Source organism: Castor canadensis, chromosome 13 (genome assembly GCF_047511655.1).
Source record: "Castor canadensis chromosome 13, mCasCan1.hap1v2, whole genome shotgun sequence".
Classification (NCBI taxonomy): domain Eukaryota; kingdom Metazoa; phylum Chordata; class Mammalia; order Rodentia; family Castoridae; genus Castor; species Castor canadensis.
Window position 1 is genome coordinate 71,429,359 of NC_133398.1, and position 21,481 is coordinate 71,450,839.

Consider the following 21,481-nt stretch of genomic DNA (forward strand, 5'->3'; position numbering starts at 1 on the left):
GCTAGGAGACCCACACCTCAAACTGAGGGACTATCATGTTGATAGTGTGTCCTGATGTAGACAGTGTACATGTTTCAGTGACAAGAAATCATTACTGAAACTCATGTTGAGCGCCTGCTAAGCTGAGGCAGAGGTAACATTGACCCTGTGTTTGTCACTTTGCCTGAGAAAATCAATGTAAAGAAGGAAGGATTTATGTTGATTCACAGTTTCAGAGGTTTTCGCCCAAGGTCACTTGGTCCTGTTGTTTCTGGGCTGTGATGAGGCCAAAGGTCACAGCAGGGAGCGTGTGGCAAAGCAAAGCTGTTCACCTCAGGGTGGCCAGGAAGCAGAGAGAGAGAGTAAAGGGGAAGGGAGGGGAAGGGAGGACAGGAGACAGAGACATCTGGGACAAAATATAACTCCCAAAGGCAAGTCCCCAGTGACCTACTTTCTCTACCTTGCCCCCCCTCCCGCCCCAATGCTGCTGCACTTGGGAACCAAGCCTCAACACGTGACCTTTGGGGACATTCCATATCCAAACTAATAACGGACCCCAATCCCAAAATAACGCTGTCAGAAAGGCTCAAAATAAAACACCACAGTAGCTCAAGGAAATTAGTGATTGCATTTGATTTATGGGAAGATAAGATTGCTGGAGAAAAGTTGGAACTGTGTCATGAAGGATGAATACAGAAAAGCTGTTTCTGCAAAGGGCCAACTGGAGGGGAAAGCAGGGTATTCTGGATACAGGAACGATTCAAACAGAGGCAAGAGGAAGGGTGTGGATCTACATAAAGTGAGTTGAAAGGTCTCTTGTTGCTGAAATGTGAGAACCGCTGGGTGGAGATGGACTGGAAGACAGGTAAAGGGGCAAGATGGTGCAAGAGGTAGTCTTGTATTGCAAAGGAGACTAGGGGAGAAGGGTTGCTTCAACCCAGAGGCCCAGGGGCCCAGGGGTTAGGGCCAGTCTGGGCAAGCAAGACCTCATCACCCCATCTCTCTCTCTCTCTCTCTCTCTCTCTCTATCTATCTCTATCTCTCTCTCTCTCCCCTCCCCCACTCCTCCCTCCCTCCCTCCCTCTCCTACTCCCTTTCTCCATTCCCCCCCACCCCCACTCCTTGGTGCTGGAATCAAACACAGGGCCTCTACCACTGAGCTGTATCCCTAGCCCAAGATTTCATCTCTTAAAAACTAAAGAAAAGAAAAGAAAAGTAGAGGCTAGACTGTAGAGGCCATGAATTTGAGGGTGATGAGCAGTTGGATTTTGCTTCCATGTCCTTCTCGGTATAGTGATCTGGGGAAGTGAGAGAAATAATTACAAGTTACATGACTTCATTATTGTATAAAATTGCATCAAAGAAGATAAGATGTTAGGCCGTCTGTTAAGTGTGGACCTCTACCACAGCTAGTAAAAGGCTACAACTGGTCTAGGGAATTTTTTGTTATGTCTATTTCACAGAGTTGGTTTGCTTAGGACCTGGTATCTCAATTAATTCCTAGGTGAGACTTTGGCATATAGAGGAATTAGAATATTTCTCAGAGTGCATTCCATGTAACATTTCATGGTTAGCATTTATTATTTCCCCTTCTCTTTTGAAAAACAATGTTTGTTGATATTTTCCTAAGCATGGAAAGAAAAAATTAGGGTCTGGGAATAATACTAAGGGCAGCTGTATGTTTTCAAAAGATAACGCAGATAGCCCTGGGGTCATGGTTCAGGATGGACTGTATTAGAGGGAGAGAAACTATGGTTGGAATGTTAGTTTCAGACCTAGCTTGCTTGCTTTCATTCATTAATTTAGAAAACCTTTAAGAATGGTTTAAGAATGACTACAAAATGCCAGGCACAGTTCTGGGCATCACCATGTAGGAATGAACAAAACAAATGTAGCACTTACTCTCCTGGAACTTGCTTTCCATGGGGTGGGGGCCCTCCACCCCATGGGGTGTGTGATCAGTAGACATGTCAGTCTATAGTGTTGGATATTAATAAGGACTAGGTGAGGAGTATGGTGGGTAGGGCTCTTTTTTTTCTTCCTCTTTTATTGTGGTTAAATGTGCATAAAATTTACCATGTGAACCATTATTACACAGTTCAGTAGCATTAAGTGCACTCTTACTGCTGCCCAACCATCACCACCAGCCATGTCCAGAAGTCTTTTGGGCAGAGATCTTTTTAGTAGAGTAGTTAAAGTCCTGTGTGACACAGTGGCATCAGAACAGAAGCTTGAATGACTAGTGAGAGAACAAGCTTTGTCTTGTTCTCTCACTAGCTGAGGGACATAGCTTCTGGCCCTTGGACTATCGCAAGAGCCCAGGTAAGAGGTGGTGCATAAGGTTTGGTGAAACCCCAGAGCATAAGAGGATAGGTGTAAGAAGTCACATGCCTCCCAGAAGTAATCTGGTTAGTGGAGTAGCCAATCCAGATCCATGAAGAGACAGATAAGGGGCACCCTCTCTTGGGACCCCTCCCTCCCAACTCTGGGGGCTCTACTCTCCCACTTTACTCTTTTCTATCTCAATAAACTCTTCCACTTTACACTTTAAAAAGAGAGAGTGAGAGATAACTCAGTGCTAAGCACAAGAATTGTGCTTTAGGAAGAGGATTTTCCTAACTGTCCTGGGATCCAACATCAGAGTACATGCTGGTCATGAAAGAAAATTTATGAGATTGTAAACGTACTATATTGACTTTCTGATTTTATTCCATCAGATATGAAAGTGGAGTCATGAGTTTCCTTTGGAATGTCCTTTAGCCTACATGTTTTGCATTAGTCATTGCAGTAATTAGTCATACATTATTGAGTACATTCCATTTTTCTGGGTACTGAGGACAACAGGGAAATGACCATATCTTCTCTACTTGGGCAACAGAAATACCTGTAAACCTTAACCATTCATTCAATCTAAAAATCTTGTCCTGCATGAAAACTTCCAGTGTTCTATGTGCCACACCAGATTTACCCGGATATTTGAAAGATTAACTTCCTGTGCTAATGCCATACAAGTCACAAAACCAAGCCCTATCCCACCATCTCCCAAAGGAAATTAGATGATACACAAAAGAAACTGAGCATACTGTCTTCCTTGTAGTCACTCTTCTAATTTGTTTTCTGTGGGAATTTGCAGAGAAATTTGAGTGTATTTGCCCTATGTGGATGGTTATTTTCTCCCTGATATGAGAAGCAGTAAGAGGAAATAGGAATGGTTTACCCAGGAGGAGAAGCAGCCTTAGTAAATATAGGTAGATCCGTGGAAATTCCCAGGGCTAGAATTTAGGGGTGTGTGTAGTGACTTTGCAAACTTTTCTACAAAAGTATGCCAGTAGAGTTAGGGTTAGATATATTGTAATGTTTGGGTGGGGAAAGTAGACTGTTTTGTGGAGGTGCTATACCTGCCATTTGCCATGTGAATAACTCATTGATACCTTCTCAACACCTGGTGACTTAATACTACATGCCCACAGTCCTTTGCCTGAAACCCTTGAACTATGTGAAATGGCACTGGATATTTTTATACACTACCTCCAGGAAAGACTGAGGTGACACCCTGCAATCAAACACATGAGTATGTCACCAGTAAAATGCATAGTTATTTATAGTAAATAGAATAAATAAGGATCATAAGCAGACATATGTCACTTCAGGTCAGAGTTTGCTGCCACCTAGTCTGGACATCAGACTTTTGATTTCAGAGATAAAACTTTGAAGTTTCAAAATTGTAGCTAAGGAATGTGGACCTACATAAAACTTACTCTGAGGGCTAAGGATATAGCTTAGAGGGAAAGTGATGCCTAGTCTGTCTGAGGCCCTGGCTTCCATTCCCAGCAGTGCAAATAAATAAATAAACAAACAAACAAATAAATAAATCTTTTCCTGAGTAATTCCACAAGGCATGTAACTGCATGAGCCAATCTCATGAGTAGCTGTGATTCTGTAATTCAGGAATTGAGATCTGGACAGGGGCAGATTGCTGAAACGACCCAGGTAGAGCAAAGGCCTCTTTACTGTATGTCGTACTTCTGAGGAATAAGTAGCCTACAACTGATGGAGACCAGGGATGCGCTGTGTTTTTTCTGCTTTTTTGCTGTTGTTGTTGCTTTTTCAGAGCTGGGGATCGAACCTAGGGCCTCATGTATGCTAGACAAGAACTGCACCACTGAGCTACAGTCCCATCCTCTATGGATGTGTTCTTAACACTCACCTTCAGTGCCTGGTCATTTGCTCTGGGTTTTTACTGCCTGAGGAAAGAGGTCTCTAATAGATGAACACAGGGTGGAGAGAATACTTATTGAGGGCTGGTGGCATGGCTCCTGCCTACCAACCATAAAGCCCTAAGTTCAAACCCCAGTACCACCAAAGAGAGAGAAAGAGAGAGAGAGAGAGAGAGAAATACAGATTGAGGTTCCCTAATTCAAAAATCTAAAATGCTCCAAAATCCAAAGAGTTTTTGACCACCAACATGATACCAGAAGCAGAAAATTCCAAGCCTGACTTCATATGCCAGGTAACAGTCAAAATGCAGATACTAAAAAATATTCTGTAAAATTCTCTTCAAGCTATGTGAACAAGATGTATATGAAGCATAAATGAATTTCATGATCAGACTTGGATATTAGCCCCAGCATATCTCATTATATGTATGCAAATGTTTTTTAAAATCCCAAATCTGAGACACTTTTGTCCTAAGCATTCCAGATAAGGTATATTCAGCAAATACTTCCCTCCTGTTTCCTCACAAGCCAGTCCTGTCTGGTGTATGAGCCCAACATCACATCTGTAGTAGGCATTCCCTACTGGTCATAGGATATACCAGTGGGACCTAATACGTCTTTGCTGGATGCTTTCCTCTGCCTTCCCAGAAGGCAGAAGCCCTATAAATCACAGCCAGATGGGCAGTTACAGGAACAGACAACGGATATCTCCCAAGTGAGTAGCATCTTGTTACCCAGGATCCTGAGCGGGATGTTGCTGTGGGAATCATAGGTGAGGATAATTAACTCAGCTCCTCATTTTAGTGACTCTTCTGTTTTCCAGTCACCTTCTCATAGACACGGCAGCCTAACAGTTGCCAGACCCACCTGGAGACACATTCCTTCTCCCAGAAGGCAAATGTGGCGGCTGTGGCTGTTCCATCCAGAGGGAGAGTGAGGACCATGCTCTGCACATAGGCCATCCACTGAGCAACCTCTGGTTTCTGTCTCCTGGGATTCCAATGAGCAAGTATGATACAAAGCAACTCGGACAGTGGGATTCGGAGGATGGTTTGGGAGTCAGGTGAGTGGCTTTTGGGGTTATTTTTGTCTTTGTGGGGTTTTATTAGTGAAGGAAAATACAGAACATTCTTGAAAGGAGCATTGAGTCACATTAAGTCAATAAATTCATATTTTACTTCTGACTTAGTCATATAGGAAATCATTTATTTGGGAGAGCCAAGTTTTTACTTCAACATACACTGTTCATGGAATATATGTATTATGTGTCACTGAGCCAGATGTAAGCTCTGTCTACAAAGAGGTTAGGCCTGGAGTATGTGTTTGGGGGGTATATATGAGTGTGTGTAACAAAGGGGACTTCTGAAGTAGGAAAAGAAGATCAGGGGCCCGGGGAGTCCTATGCAGGGAGAGTAGACAACAGGCCAGAAGAGAAGCAAACAACAGGTACATGGAGAAAATCAAAGGATGGAAGAGGGCAGAGGACTAACCCGGTTGGTGAAATTAGGAGAAGCATCAGTAAGTTGAGTGGGTTTAGAGATGGGCCTTGAAGGATGAACAAGATCTTAATAGGTAGACTAGGGCTGGGAGGTTGCCTAAGGAAAACCATCACAATGAGAAGCCAAGAGCCTTTCTGGAAGGAAGTACAGATTGTAGGTTAACATTAGTAGGAAAGTGTACTGAGCTGTTCTGATCCCTGAGTGCCTGACTGGGGAGTTTCCAGGAGGATAGAAAGAGATTCAATCAGGAGGAGTCTTTCAAAGGAATTGAACTTGGGAAGAGACACAGTCAAGGTGATAGGGTCATGTGTGGACAGCTTGAGCCTAAGAAGCTATGGAGAATACTCAAAATCCACCAGACAGGATATGAGCGCGAGAGAATGAGAGATGTCATTGGGGATGAGGGTTCTATGGAAAGTGTACCTTCAGCCACTAATGGTGAATGAGCCAAGAGAGGGTCAGATAGGATGCCTTTGCCTGCAAGGGACAGAACATCTCTAACTGGTTTAAACATTAAGAACATTTGTTGGGTCATGAACACTCAGGCCCAGAAAGAAGGCAGACATATGACCCAGCAATCCCACGCCTGGGGATGTACCCAAAGGAATGTGACTCAGATTATTACAAAAGCACCTGCACACCCGTGTTCATTGCAGCACTACTCACAACAGCCAAGCTGTGGAAACAGCCACGATGCCCCACTACTAATGAATGGATCAAGAAAATGTGATATTTATACACAATGGAATTTTATTCAGTCATGAAGAATGAAATTTTGTCATTCGCAAGTAAATGGATGGAACTGGAGAACATCATCTTAAGTGAAGTTAGCCAGGCTCAGAAAGCCAAAAATTGCATGTTCTCCCTCATATGTGGATTATAGACCTAAAACAAATGCAGTAATATTATTGGACACGGGTCACACACTAAGGGGAGAATGTTCACAGGAGAAATAGGGAAAGGGAAGGAAACCTAGAACTTGAATATGGTTGATGTGATCACTGCAGAGGAGTGAATGTAGTAATCTCAAACTGGCAGAGGCCACTATGGGAAGGGGACCAGGAAGTGAAGAAGTCTGACAGAAATGAACCCAAGTAGGTTGCAATACACAAGTACATGAAAGCAATGCTAGGAATCTCTCTGTGTAGCATCTTTATCTTAAAGTAGGAAAGCCGCTATGTCTTTCTTATTATTTCCTGTTTTCTCTTCAACAAAATCGGAGAACAAGAGGGTGGAACGGATTCTACCCAGAAAGGGGTGGGGGAGGTGGCACAAACAATGAATACTCATGTAAATAAATGTAAAAACTATTAAATACAAGGGAAAAAGAAGGAAAGAAAGAAAGAAGGCTTCAGCACCTGCTTAATCCTGAGGGCTCTGACTCCATCTCCCTGCAATCCCTCATGCTGGCAAAATGGTTCAAGCAGTTAAAGGATTATTGGCTTCAAACCTACATAGCTGCTCACCCACAAAAGAAAAGAGACTGTCTTTTCTAGTGTCTTGTTCTCTTTTTAAAATTTATTTTTATTACTTTTCCAAATTTATGTATGTTTATTTTGAGATAAACTCTTGCTTTGTAGCCCAGGCTGGTCTTAAATTCTTGATCCTCCTGCCTCAGCCTCCTGAATACTGGGATTGCAGGCATGTCTCATCATACCTGGCTTCCTTAGTTATTCTAAACTAAATCACAAAATGTGACACATGTATGGAAACACACATAACATATTTTGTGTGTGTGTGGTAAGGAATTGAATTCAAGGCCTTGTTCATACTAGGCAAGCACCCTAACACTGAGTTTCACATACCACCCCCCTCCCTAGGCCTCACAGATTTAATTGCAGTTCAGCTAATTTTGATAAAACCAATACCCATGTAACCACCACCCAGGTCAAGAAACCAATCACTTGTAGCATCCCAGATGCCCCTATTGTATGTAGCTCTTTCTATTGAGAAAGAAAATGTCCCAATCACAGTCATGAATCTGGATCACCTTCCAAGCTAAGCTGGGAACCAGTTCCCACCAGAGGAGCATCACAGGCTGAAGAATGAATTCTTTTTTTTTTTTTCGCCTTTTTCTTTTTCGGTGCTGGGATCGAACCCAGGGCCTCGCGCATGCTAGGCAAGCGCTATAACACCGAGTTACATCCCAGCCCTTGAAGAATGAATTCTTGAGCCCATTCCTAGTCACAGAGATAGGACGCTGCTCAGAGCAGTCATGTCCTTGGAGCCTGCAGTAGGGTCATGGTACCTGGAGGGCCGCGGCTGAGGAGAGGAGGATGAGAGCAGTTCAGGGCTGGTTGAGGAGGGAGGGCTGGGAAGCACCACCAAGTTTCACTACAGGGAGAGAGCAGGGGAGGGCCACTCCAAGACTACAAACCTGCGTTGCTGGTTAACAAAGCTGAACAAAGTCAACCGTGTGGTGTCATACAATATACAATCTACTATGGGAAGATCGTAAGACCCTCCTGCTCAGCAAAACAGGCTGGGTGTGGTGGTGCATGCCTGTTATCCTACCTGTGTGGAGGCACAGGTAGGAGGATCGTAACACAGGGCCAGTCTGTGCAAAAGCAAAACCCTACCTGCAAAATAACTGAAAGCAAAATGGGGAAGGATGCATGGTTCAAATGGTAGAGAGGTCCTGAGTTCAAACCCCAATATTTCCAAAAACAACAAACAAAAAATACAAACAAAATGACTGGGGGTGTGGCTCAAAGACAGAGAGGCTCTGAGTTTAATCCCCAGTACTGAAACTGACTAATTAACTAACTAAATAAGATAAAATAAAATAAATAAAAATAAAACAAGGATGGAGTTGCTGGGTCAAAGCATGAGACCACACAGGCAGCACGTAGGAAAACACCAGGCCTGTCAAAGCAAGCGCCACCTCCTCCCCACTTCTTTTCCCTTCCTGTTTGTCCAGCATGCAGGTGAAGCTCAGTATTGATGTCAGAGACCCAGGACACAGAACACAAGAGCTTCCTGTCACCAGAGGCAGCAGAATAGGGCTTTGTCTCCCAGATGGGCACCTTGACCCCATGAAACTGCACGAGTGCCAGTGGCCCGCTGAAAAGTCCTGCGGAGCTCTGAATTAGAACTCCAAGTTTGTGCCCTACTTTTCCTAGCACTGCCCTTGTGACCCATGGAGGCCGCTCCTTTCATTTTCCTGAGCAGATTTCTTTTTTCAGCTCTCAGCCCCCAGAGCCCTAAGCAGATCTTTCAAGGCTCAGTCTTCAGAGTGGAAATGTTTATTAGCTACTGAAGATGCTGTCGTTTTCGGGACAGGAAAACACAAAGGAATACATACAGCATGTACCCAGAAGGAAGAATGTGTAAGAAAACAAAGATCAGGCCAGCTGTCACCTATGCCAGTCAGAGTCTCCTTCCCCTACCTGAGCACAGTCAGAACAAACCCCAAGTGGTAGAATGCCTGCCCAGCAAGTTTGAGGCCCTGAGTTCAAGTCCCAGTACCACCAAAACAAATAAAGCAAAATCTAAGTGATAGAGCAAGAGTGAGGCCCTGAGATCAAACCCTGGTCCCACCCACCCAAACAAACAAACAAAACAAAATTCAAGTCTTTTGGGAAAAGTAGATTTCATTTCACATAGGGAAAGAAATTAAACAGGTGTTTCGTGTGTGTGCATAAATATGTATAATAAATATGCAAATACATGCAATAGCAATATCAACTTAAACTAAATCAATGGCATGTGAATAAATAATTAAAAATTTTTTCCCTTAATTTCCCCAAATATCCCAGATTGCTTTGTGCAATCTGGACAAGCTCTCTACCTACCACTGAGCCGCATCCTCAGGGCATAACATCTTTCAGTAGTTGGTTTGATTGAACCAGGACACAAGTGAGATTTACACATACTTCGTTGATATCATTTAAGTCTTAATCAATAGGCAATCAGTTTCTCTCACTTTTTTTTTTTTTTTGTGGTACTGGGATTTGAACTTGAGGCCTCCCACTTGGTAGGCAAGCATTCTACCACAAAAGCCACTCTTCTAGCCCTTTTTGCTGAAGTTATTTTTCAGATAGGATCCCTTGCATTTTGTCCAGGGCTGAACTCAGACGGCAATCCTCCTATCTCCCCTCCTGAGTAGGTGGGATTACAGACATGAGCCACGTTGTCTGGCTCCTCCATGTGTTTTTAATGGCTTGTTACTAGTTGAGGAAACTGGGTGATCTACCCTTCAGAGTTTCTAACATTGTGGATTTTGTTGATTATACTATGCATTAGTATTGTTAAACATATTCTTCAATTCCAGCACTGTGCATAACCTGGCAGTTGGATCTAGAAGTGGGCTGAGATTCAGTTTGCCCTTTTGAGTAAATGTGAGTTAGTTGTGGACTTGTGACTTTCCATCAGAAGGTATGCAATTCATGGCAAGCTCTTCTGTGATGGTCCTGGACAGTTATTGATGACCATCACCTTGATCCATTATTTTCTTAAGGTTTGAAAAATGCTGGTATTCAAAATTTGTCATTTCTTACTTATTGGTTGGAAAAATATCATTGTCAACTAGTCATACAGAGACACACCTCGTACATGTCTTAGCCTGGGTCTCCCAGGAAGTAAAGCCCACAGGCAAAGGCTTTCCTGGGGTTCATGGTCCTAGAGCAAGACTGAGGGGCAGGAGAGGCAGGAAAGCCATCTGGAGAATCAACTGTCCCCTGCTGCTGCTGCTTCAGGCACCTGATTGGATGCCCGTGTGACCAGGTGAGCTGTGCACAATGAGCCTCAGTTTAGCTGCAGACAGGGGAGGAGCTTTTAGCTCTCAGCTCCTATGTGTCCCTCACTGGTCAGAGGTTAGACCACGAATGTTAACTTACCCACACTTCAGGGTAGGGTATGCGCAGGCACGAAGGTTTTCCATGGATCCCCACACTGTCATTAAAATAGAGACCCTTGGATGGGAGGTGAGAAGTGAGAGTGTTTTCAGATTTCTCCTGCATCAGATGGTCAGAGCACACCTGGAGCTTGTTCCTGTAGCAGTGGCTGGAGTGAGAGTCAGGTGAGGCTGAGAAGGTCTAAAATGGTACTTCAGGGCTGGGAGTGGTGGTACATGTCTGTGGAGAGACAGGAGGATCTTAAGTTCAAGTCCAGTCTAGGTTATATAGTGAGACACTGTCTCAATAAAAAAAAAGTATGTAAGAAATGTTAGCGCCAACCCAGAAAGGGCAGGGGAAAAGTGTCATTCTTTCCCTTTATTTTGCATTTACCAGCTTTTAAAATATTGAAGCAATTCTACTGCATTTACGAAGTTGGCTAATTAGAGTGGGTTTTAAAGAAATAACATATGGCCCTGAATACTTGATATGTCCCAATTCACTTCAATTATTTTTCTTACTAATGCTAATTTTACCCCACTTTGGCCAGTGGGAGGTTCTAAAAGATGCTTCCAGATGCTGCTGCATACTAGTCTATTTTGTCTGATAGCTTCCGCGCTTTCTGAATTGACAAGATACTCCAGGGTTATTTTGGATACTTCTTGTCTTAGACCTAAAATCAACCATTTCTCCAAGGAGGCCTGGTTCCTTTTAAAGGAGAAACTTATTTGTTTATCTATCTATTTATTTGTTTGTTTATAATTTATTTTGCAGGACTGGGGTTAGAACTCAAGGCCTCAGCCTTTTTTAGGCAGGTGCTTTACAGAGAAATGAATTTAGAAAGCACAGTCTGGGATCCTGGGATCTTGGGGAGCCACTCCTATCAAGTTGGTCATTATCTGGTGGCATTTTTCATGAGTACCCCTGGTCTTTTTTTTTTTTTTAAGGAAAATATATCATGGGTTCTAAAGAATAATTACAATTCAATTTTTTTTTATTTTTAAAAAACTTTTTATTATCATATTATGATAATTATTATGGGAGTACATTGTGACAATTACAAAATGCTTACAATATATCACAGTTGAATTCACCACCTCCATCATTCTCCTTTATCCTCCTCCCCCCATTCTGGAAACAGTTTCAACAGGTCTCATTGTTCTATTTTCATACACCCTCCTGCACCCTTTCCTTATGTCCTCCTTGTTTAATGTCTTTGACTTTCCTTTATACTGAAAACTCTTTTTTTTTTTAGTGCTGGGGCTTGAACTCAGGGTCTTCACCTTGAGCCACTCCACCAACCCTTTTTTGTGATGGGTTTTTTGCCCGGCCTGGCTTCGAACCCGGGATCCTCCTGATCTCTGCCTCCTGAGTAGCTAGGATTAGAGGTGTGAGCCACTGGCGCCCAGGGTACTGAAAACTCTTGTTTCCTAAGGATATTGACATAATTCCTTACTTCTAACATTATTATGATTACTGAAAAACAATTTATTTTGTTTTGTTTTTGAAACAGAGTCTTGCTATGTATCCCAGGTTGGCCTCAAACTCAGGATCCTCTGTGTCAGCCTCCCAAGTGCTGGGATTACAGACATATACTACAAAACCCATCTATTATTTTTTTAAGTTCTCCTCATCCTTAGAAATGTCCCTAAGGAGTGTAGAGTCAAATAATTGTGTTTAAAATCACCAAAAATAATTTCCCTTCACATGATTAAGCTACTGACTTGATACCTACATTTATTTGCTATTCCCTTTTTTTTTTGGTGGTACTGGGGTTTGAACTCAGGGCTTCGTGCTCACAAAACCACACTACTTGAGCCACACCTCTAGTTCATTTTGCTGTTTTTTTTTGGAAATGGGTGCTCCCTAATTATTTGTTCAGGCTGGCCTCCAACCTCAATCTTCCAACTCTCAGCCTCCCATGTAGGTAGGATTTACAGATGTGAGCCACTGGAATGCTGCTTGCTGTTTCACTTTTGATTATTTAAAATTTGATTTAATTTCGTTGCATAATTATAGAAAATATTTACATCACTCCAAAGTCAAATCTATAAAACAAGGCTTATTCAAAGAAGTCTAGCTTTATCCTTATCTCTTCTATTCTGTTCCCTCCTCTCCTTCACAAATTAATTTTAATAATTTATCTTTCCATTAAAAAAAGCAAATGCATGCATGTGTTCTTCCTTTCGTAGTAAGTAGTGTACACTAGGTACACATTTATTCACTTTACTAATACTTCCCCTTATGATACACTCTCTGTCTTTCTTGTAATAATATTGTTTTGGGGGGGGAGGGGTTGGCGGTACAGGGGCAGGCAGGCGTTTACCGCCCGTTATCTTGAAATAACTTGTTAACAGGTATCCCCCAGAAGTCTCATATAAATAAACTTGAGTTTTGTAAAAACTACTGTTAATCATTCCATTACTTCTGGCAAAGTTTTGTGTAGGAAGAAAGGAGAGGTTGGCAGTCTTAAGCAAAATTGTCTGGAATAAGTGATAGTTATCTTCACTGCATTTAAAAAATTCTAATAAAGTATAGACAACGTAATATTTGCCATCTTAACCCCTTTTAAAACTGTTCAGTACATTAAGTGCTTTCATGTTGTGCAGCCATCACCATTATCCATCTCCAGAACTTTTCATCTTTCTAAATTGAAATCCTGTACCCATTTAACCAATAATTCCTGTTACTCTTTCAGGATATCTAACAAGACCAGGTTAAGTGGAAGGGGCACCTGCGTGGGCACTAGCAGACTTCTTCCTTTCCAAAGGTACAGGGACTGGTGAGGTGACTGAGCAGGCTCTGGGTTTAGTGCTCCGCCCTCACCTATTGTCCCAGAGGAGGAACCGGTATTTCCGGATTGGGCCCTCGGACCGAGTGATCCCGGCTAAGGGCGAGACTAGTGGGGGAGGGGACCGGAAACTAATCATAAAAGCTAACTTTTCCTCAAAAATCATTAACCTGTTTCTCTTCTTCTCCAAACAAAATCAGTGGCCCCACTACGCACAGGGGCCCACAGACATCCTTCTGGTATCCTCGAAGAGTGGCTGAGTTGACCCCTTCCTCGCCCGCACCCCTGGAGAGGATCAGAAAGTACATCTAGACATGAATAAATAAACTCAGCGAATTCCTCTTGCACTTGCGCGGGAAGCTCGGCTGGCTTTGCAGAGAAGGGTGGAGGCGGGGATGAGGGGTGGGCGCGCGGACTAGGGTGACAAGATCGCCCTTGTGACCACAGTCCCTGCCCCATCGCTGGGTGGCGTGAGTGAGGGCTCCCTCTCAGTCCTTCCCGACACCCCCAAAGTAGCGCGGCAAGAAGCTGTATCTTTTTTCAGGGTCTCCTGCGCCCGGCACCCTTCAGATCTCGAGGGAGCAGGTGACAAACGCTCCCAGCCCTTTCCGCTCTGGGCCGTCGCTCCCCAGCTCGCCACTGCTCAGCTCCCCCTGCCCCCACTCTGGACATATATTTTTTTTCTTTCTTCTAAACCTCCAAACAGGAAATAGCCTGAGTCACAATACACAGGAGCGGAGGCCACTCACGCCCGCCCAGTCCCGGCCACCTCCAGCACTCCCGGCTCAGGCCAGCGACGCGCGCCCGCGGGGAGCGCAGGGGACACCGCTCAGCCGCTGGCGCCACCCGTCTCCAGGCGAGTACCTTCTCCCTCCCCTTGGTCTGCCCAGGGCAGCCCGCGAGGCTTTGGGGGGCTCCGCGCCGCTGGTCCCGGAGAGCCACCCAGGCACAGCCACCTGCATTCGGACGGTCGTCCGAATGCTTCCCTCTGGTCCAGGCATTTGCTAGGGAGGGATCTGCAGAGTGAGAAATTGCTCAGTTCCCTCAGATCGGTGTGCCTGCAGGGGTGAGGGACAGCGTGGGCAAATGGGATTTGATGTCGCATGGTGAGTTTGGAGTGTAGTTTTTTGGACGTTTTTTCCCATCTGGCTTTGGGGCAGCAGTGCATCACAGGGGTCTTTTAGGGACTCCTCCGAACTGAGTCTGCGCGCTACCCGGGCAGCTACAGGTGCCTGGCACCTTCGTCCCCTAGGGATGAAAACTTTCACTTTCTGCTGGGCATCCCTTTAACTAGATCCTAAGGCGCATGGAGTTTTTCTTGGCGTCCGGGGCGGAAGAGGCGCTGCTGGTTCGGAGGAAGCAGGTGCGGGCTGCGGGGCTGTCCGCGGAGTGTCTGGGCTTCAAAATCCCGCTGTCCCGAGCCTCGCAGAGCCGGGATCTCTGCCCTGCTAGCGGTGCTGCCTTGGAAAACAGCATATATATGTAATGTGTGTGTGTGTGTGTGTGTGTGTGAGAGATATATGTAATGTGTGTGTGTGTGTGTGTGTGTGTGTGTGTGTCCTGTTGGTAAGGGAGAGGCCGAATTGTCAACATGCAGGGCGTTGTCAGTTTCACAGAGCTAAGTTACAAAGCTCTTTTATAGGGAACTCTCAAGTCAAGGCCAAGTTGGAGATCTCTATGTTGGAGAAAGGCCACTGAATGCCAGGCATTCTTGGATCTGGAGAAGGGTATTTTCCGGGCTGTTGAAGTTTGCGCGAGGACTTTATGCGCCACTGTCTCTCTGTCTTGGCTGTTGTCTGTGGCTCCTTTTCAGGCCCACAGGTGGGCGGTCCTGCTGGGAGGCCCGGCAGTCAGGCCTGCTAACTAAGTCTCTTGACGTTCTTTTACAATCCATGGTTGTCCCTAACTTTTACAATCTATGGTTGTCCCTAACCTCTCCATTTCCTGGTGAGGGCAGAGCGATTCAGGGTCCTTGCCTGGGGGCCTTTTGAAATGCAAACTCTCAGGCCCCACCCAAGACCTGCCAGATCCAGTTCCCCAAGGCATCTGTTTGCACTTTGAGGTTTGAGAAGCCCTGATCTAGAGTGTCTTGGGGTGACGTTTTCTGTCCAGTATAAAAGAGTGATTTCTAACACATTCCATCCAGTCTTTTATTTGAATCTTATTTTAACGGTCAGGACCCACACTTATGCCACACCACTCCCAACCCCTCCGTCCCAGGGTGACTCGCTCTTTCTCCAGATTTGGAACACACTTAATGGATTAACTCACAGGTTTTTGTTTCTGGATCTTTATAATTATGGAAATATGCGTAACATGAAATTCACCGTTTAATCTTTCTCAGTGTACGCTGCAGCGGCATTAAATTCATTCGCAATGTGCAGAATTTTCCATCATCCCACACAGAAACTATCTGTACCCATTCCCTCCGCTCTCCAGCGTCCTGGGCCTCTGGATACTTCTAATTCTATTTTTAACTAAGCATAGATGTCTGGAGATCTAACTTTGTCCTCCCCCCTCACTGGGGATTGAATCTGCACTTTTTTTTGACGGTACTGGGGTTTGAACTCCGAGCCTCAGGCTGCCATTTGAGCCACTCGGCCAACCCTTTTCTTGTTGGGTATTTTTGATATAGAGTCTTTGCGAACTGTTTGCCCGGGCTGCCTTTGAACCTCGATCCTCCTAATCTCTGCCTCCTGAGTAACTAGGATTACAGGCATAAGCCACTGGTGCCCGGCTGAATCTGCACTTCTTTTAACTGGCTTTAGCAGGTGTCCTATTGATATTTGGTTTAGTTTCTCCGCACACACACTTTTTTTTTTTTTTAACACAGACTCAAACTAATTTTTGAAAGTATTTGGAAAGAAATCTCGAGAAAAAAATTCTCTTTGTAAATATTGGGAAGAAGACACAAGATTTCAGAAAAAGATTTGAAATAATTTCCCAAAAAACCCAACCTGTTTTGTTTCTGCTTTAATGCAAAATGACTTGTAATGTTCCCCTGCCGTCACTCTTCGTCATAGAAATGTTTGTATAACATAGAAAAGCCTTGTAATCACGAAAGTTATCTGTTTGCATCTGCTTAAAATGGCCCAGCTGTGGTTTGAGGACACACTTTTCAGTGAGAACGTAAATGCCAATTGGTGAGCTAATAAAAAGTTTCATTCATCATCTTTAGAAAGTTATTGTTTTAGGACAAGAATGTGGGGCTGGAAGCGTGGCTCAAGTGGCTGAGTGCTTGCCAGCACCAAGCCTTGAGTTCAAACCCTGTACAAAAAATACAAATAAAAAAATATGGTTCAGAACGCATGAGTGGGCAGGAATATTGGGAAGACTTAATAAATAGCTGACTAGTGGGTGATCCATTATACACTCCCCTGATTCTTTTTTCTTAAGACCCTTGACTTTGATTGTGTTAAAACTCTCATCAAAGTGAGATGATGGAGTGGTAGGATTTACAACTTCCTTTGATTGAAAAGTGCTTTTGAAATGGGAGAGATATGGCAGAAAATTCCCTCTCTCAGAAGATTCCTGCATTCACACGATGTCAGACTGTTAATTCCTTTTGATTCAAGTGAGACAAGAGAAAAGATTTCCTCTCTTTTAATATGTTCTTTTTCAAAATAACAGTGTAGTTGAGTGTTTTATCTGGTGAGCAAATGCTATTTTGCTGTCCGTACATGAGAAAAAACTCCTTAGGCCAAGGGATGGTTTTATTGTGCTTTCCTGATGTCTGGGACATCATCTGAGAGCATAGTGAAGGTGGAAACTCCAGACTCGCTTAATCACAGCCTTTATGTCAGAATACGTACGTTTAATAGCATCTTGAGTAGTTCTGATTTGGGGATCACTTGGATAATACTTGGACACGTGTGCAAGCTAAGCGATAAGTAAAAAAAAAAATTGTGGTGCTGCAGATTGAATGCAGGGCTAAGTGAGCTCTCTACCAGTAACACCCCTAGCTCCTCATTCATAGATACTGTAAAATGAATCTGAATTTTATATGTAAATGAAATAAAATTAACAATAGGTTCATTCTTAAAATTAGGTAGTTCAAGTTTGGCAATTCCAATCAACACCTTTTTTCCCCCTCTTTTTTCTTATCAACACCCTTTTTGGGGGCGAGGGTAATGGGGTTTGAACTTAAGGCTTCCTGCTCTACTGCTTTAGTCACACCTCCAGTCCCCATGAACACCTTTGATGTTGATTGTCATTGAGGCTTAGTATCCTAGCATCCAGAAGAGCTCCTGGTCCTCAGAGGAGAGCTCAAGGTGCTTGACTTTGACTTAGTGTCAGTGAACTTTTGTTGTGTGCCTGTTAAAAATCAAGGATTTCCAGATATATTAAATCTTTACAACAACCTTGGGGGTGGGTGGGTGGTATTTTTAACTTCTCATTTTACAGAAGAGAAATTTCAGGTTCCCCTTTGTCTTCTTGCTTGAAACCAGGGCTCCTTCCATGGTCCTCCATGTAGAATTATAAGTCCCTGCCTACTCATTCTCCTTCATTAACTCTTCATTCAAATCTTTTGGAACATCAGTTACTACACTAGGCCTTGAGGCAAATAAAAAATGAGCAGACCTGAAGCAAATTCCAAAGGAGGACAGACTTGAAGAGCAAAGGGTTCTGTCCATGCACCCAAGACATCTGATGGGTTAGATTACACTTGGCCTGAATATGCTGTTAGTGTGCTAGTACAACTCACAGCAGGCAATCTGGGACATTTTTCCTACTGTGATGGGTCAGAGGTGTCATCCCTGCATGTCAGCCTGATAGTAGTACCTACACAGTGTAAAAGAAAGGGCATTCAGCTAGGCGTGATGGTACACACCTGTAATGCCAGCACTGGGAGTGGGGGTAAGCACAAGATTAGTTGTGGCAAGGCTGACCTCTACTTCCCCCAGCTGAATAAACCAGAATAAATCTCAATAACTCAGAGCTGCTGCATGCCTGTGTAGAAAATTAGGGGAATAAGTACCTCCCTCCAGGATTATAGTGAGGACTCAAAAAAGTCTTATTTGTAAAATAATAATAATAATGCTTATAAACTATAAAATGGTAATGAAAGCTATCTCTTATCTTTATTTGGGAGAAATTTATTATTCCAGGGAGACAGAAAAAGCCACACACTTTTTCCTAGCAAAGTGCCTAGCACACTTTTTAGCTTAACATTTTTTCAATTGACTGCGTCTGATTGTAATTGTCATTAATGATTGTAATTGTCATTAACTTTAAGCCAATTTTAAAAAGTTTTGTTGAGATATAATTCACCTGCCCTACAATTCACCTGTTTGTAGTGCACAGCTTAGTCTCATTTAGTATATTCACAGTTGTGTAACCATCACCATGAATAGGTATAAAACATTTTCATTGCCCTACAAAAAACACCCACCTATAAGCTCCCTTCACCTCTTAACTGGCACCTCTCCTTCCCCATCAGGCGCCCCTCCCAGAGTGACTTTGTCTAGTCCAGCCATTTCCTATAAATGAAATTATATAATATATAGCCCTTTGTGTCTGCTTCCTTTATAATGGAACCAGAAACATTTCTTCATGTTTTCAAAGATTATCTGCACTATAGTGTGCATCAGTTTTCATTATTATTATTTTGTGTGTGTGTGTGTGTGTGTGTGTGGTGCGGGGGATTGAATTTAAGACCTTGTACGTGCTAAGGGGATTCTCTACCACTGGGCTACATCTCCAGCCTCAACTTAATTCTTTTTATTGCTGACTAATCAGCTATTGTATAGCTATACCACATTCTGTTTACCCATTCGTCTACATTTTGGCCATTCATAATGAATGCTGCTATGAACATTCATGTTCAAGTGTTTTTTTTTTTTTTGGTAGGACTTGGGTTTGAACTCAGGACCTTGCACTTGCAAAGCAGGCACTCTACTGCTACCTTTGCTCCAGTTATTTTGGAGATGGGAGTCTCGAGAACTATTTCCTGGGGCTGACCTCAAACTGCAACCTTCTGGATCTCAGCCTCCCAAGTAGCTAGGATTACAGATGTGAACCACTGGCGCCTTGTGTGTACATATGTTTTCATTTCTCTCGGGTGCATACCTAGAAGTGGAAAACATATGGTGGTCCTATATTTAATAATAGCAGGATCTGCCAAGCTCTTTTCCAAGTGGCTGCACCATTCTACAAGCCCACCAAGCAGCCAATGCTGGCTCAGATTTCTTCACACCCTGATATTGTTATTACTTTTTGTCTTTTTTATTTAAGCCATCCTACTTGGTGTGGAGTGGTTTTGACTGTATTTCTCTGATGGCTAACAGTGCTGAACATTTCATGTGCTTATTAGACCATTTTCTCTCTCTTTCTGTCTCTCTTCTCCCCGCCCCCTCTCTCCCAGTGGCACTGGGGTTTGGACTCAGGGCTTCAGCTTGCTAAGGTGGCACTCTACTGCTTGAGCCATACCTCCAGCCCTAGACCATTCTTTCATTACTTTTTTTCTTAATTCGTTTCTGTAAGGAACTGCCGAATGAAGACCACACCACGTGTAGAAAAGAAAGATTTATTGAAGTACAGACTGCTGGGCTGCCCCTCTTGGGTTCAGAAAGATTTATTGAAGTACAGACTGCTGGGCTGCCCCTCTTGGGTTCAGGGTGCAGCAGCTTGGCTGGAATGGATAGGGGGTTTTATAGGAGGGACCACACTGTGAGGGAGGGAGAGTGTCTCTCCCAGAGAACAGCCGGGCCGCTAGCCTCCATTTATCTGTGATCACCAGATGGAATGGGTCAACATGCATAGCTAGTTGAGAAACTGGAAGTTCCTGAGATTTTGCAAGCAGGGAAACAAGCAGGGGAGTTTTGCAAGTGGTCATAAATCAGGGGGTCTGGTTTCAATGCTAACCTCATGACTTCCTGCCTGCCCCAAGGATGCCAGGGACCTAACAGTTTCTAATGGAAAATTAGATAGGGAAAAAAAACAAATCCATTTTAAATAGATTGCCTATTTCACTGGTTTAGAAAAAGTAAATTGATCCCTTTGCTCTTTTGGAATTTATTTCTGTTTATCTTTGTGTTTGACTTGGGGCCTAGTGTAATGGCTGATGTTTTAAAAGATTTGAATGAAGAATTAATGAATAAATAGCTTCTTGACAGTGAGAGGGAGTAGGTGGGTAGGGACTCATTCTTCTTGCTGATTTAATGAAAAAAAATCACACACCTGACCTGCCAAAAAATGATTTGGTGAAGATTTTTTTTTTTTCATTTTTCTTTTATTATTCATATGTGCATACAAGGCTTGGTTTATTTCTCCCCCCTGCCCCCACCCCCTCCCTTACCACCCACTCCACCCCCTCCCTGATTTGGTGAAGATTGAGGCCATTTAAATCATTTGAATCAGCCAGAAGCTGGTGGCCCACGCCTGTAATCCTAGCTACTCAGGAGGCAGAGATCAGAAGATGGCAGTTCAAAGCCATTCTGAGCAAATAGTTTGAGAGATCCTATCTTGAAAATACCCAACACAAAAAAGGGCTGGTAGAGTGGCTCATGTGGTACAGTGCCTGCCTAGCAAGTGTGAAGACCTGAGTTCAAACACCTGTACCACCAAATAAAACAAAACATTTTAATCAAAATATTTATTTATTAACATCTGTCAATTCTACTTATTAAACTATGCTATTAGGTTGGGGACTTAGCTCAGTGGTAGAGCACATCATTTGGCATGTTTGAGGCCCTGGGTTCAATCTCCAGCACTGTAAATAAATAAATAAGTAAATAAATAAGTGCAGTAATATACTGTAAAATTATATTACTATATATTCACATGTTTTATTAGAGTACTTGTTTTGTTTTTGGCGGTACTGGAGTTTGAACACAGGACCTCATGCTTGCATCACTCTATCTCTTAAGCCAAAAGAATAGACTAATTGGACAGGAGGTGTGGCTCAAATAGTAGAGAGCCTGCCTTGCAAGCATGGAGCCCTGAGTTCAAATACCTGCCTGCTCAAAAAACAAACAAAAAAAGTAGACTGATAGACATCTTTCATGAGTAATTGTATTTTTCTTTCTTTTTGAAGCTTCATGGCAGTGTTTTTTCTCTGCACCCACATGGAAAATTATCTTCATGCTTTGCAGTCACAAATCACTATTGAATTTCTTAGGTATCTGTTACGTTTTGGAGGCTCACACTATATTGAAGTCA

The 21,481-nt window shown here is 43.3% G+C and overlaps 1 protein-coding gene and 1 long non-coding RNA gene across 3 annotated transcripts in view; one reads left to right on the forward strand and one right to left on the reverse strand.

The window, feature by feature from the left end:
* Nucleotides 1-1,113: 1,113 nt before the first annotated feature.
* On the reverse strand, nucleotides 1,114-14,847 carry LOC141415440 (uncharacterized). Its single transcript, XR_012440466.1, has 3 exons — nucleotides 14,186-14,847; nucleotides 10,534-10,770; nucleotides 1,114-1,277 (listed from the first exon to the last, which is right to left on the reverse strand). It is a non-coding gene; the product is annotated as an uncharacterized lncRNA (long non-coding RNA).
* Nucleotides 14,037-21,481, forward strand: part of Tjp2 (tight junction protein 2) — a 120,142-nt gene continuing 112,697 nt past the window's right edge. Inside the window, exon 1 of one of the 2 annotated variants that reach the window (XM_074051999.1) lies at nucleotides 14,037-14,177. The gene's annotated coding sequence lies outside the window, so the exon portion shown is untranslated. Of the gene's footprint in view, nucleotides 14,178-14,535; nucleotides 14,685-21,481 lie in introns of those variants that run through there. The other variant, XM_074051996.1, reaches the window with a different exon arrangement.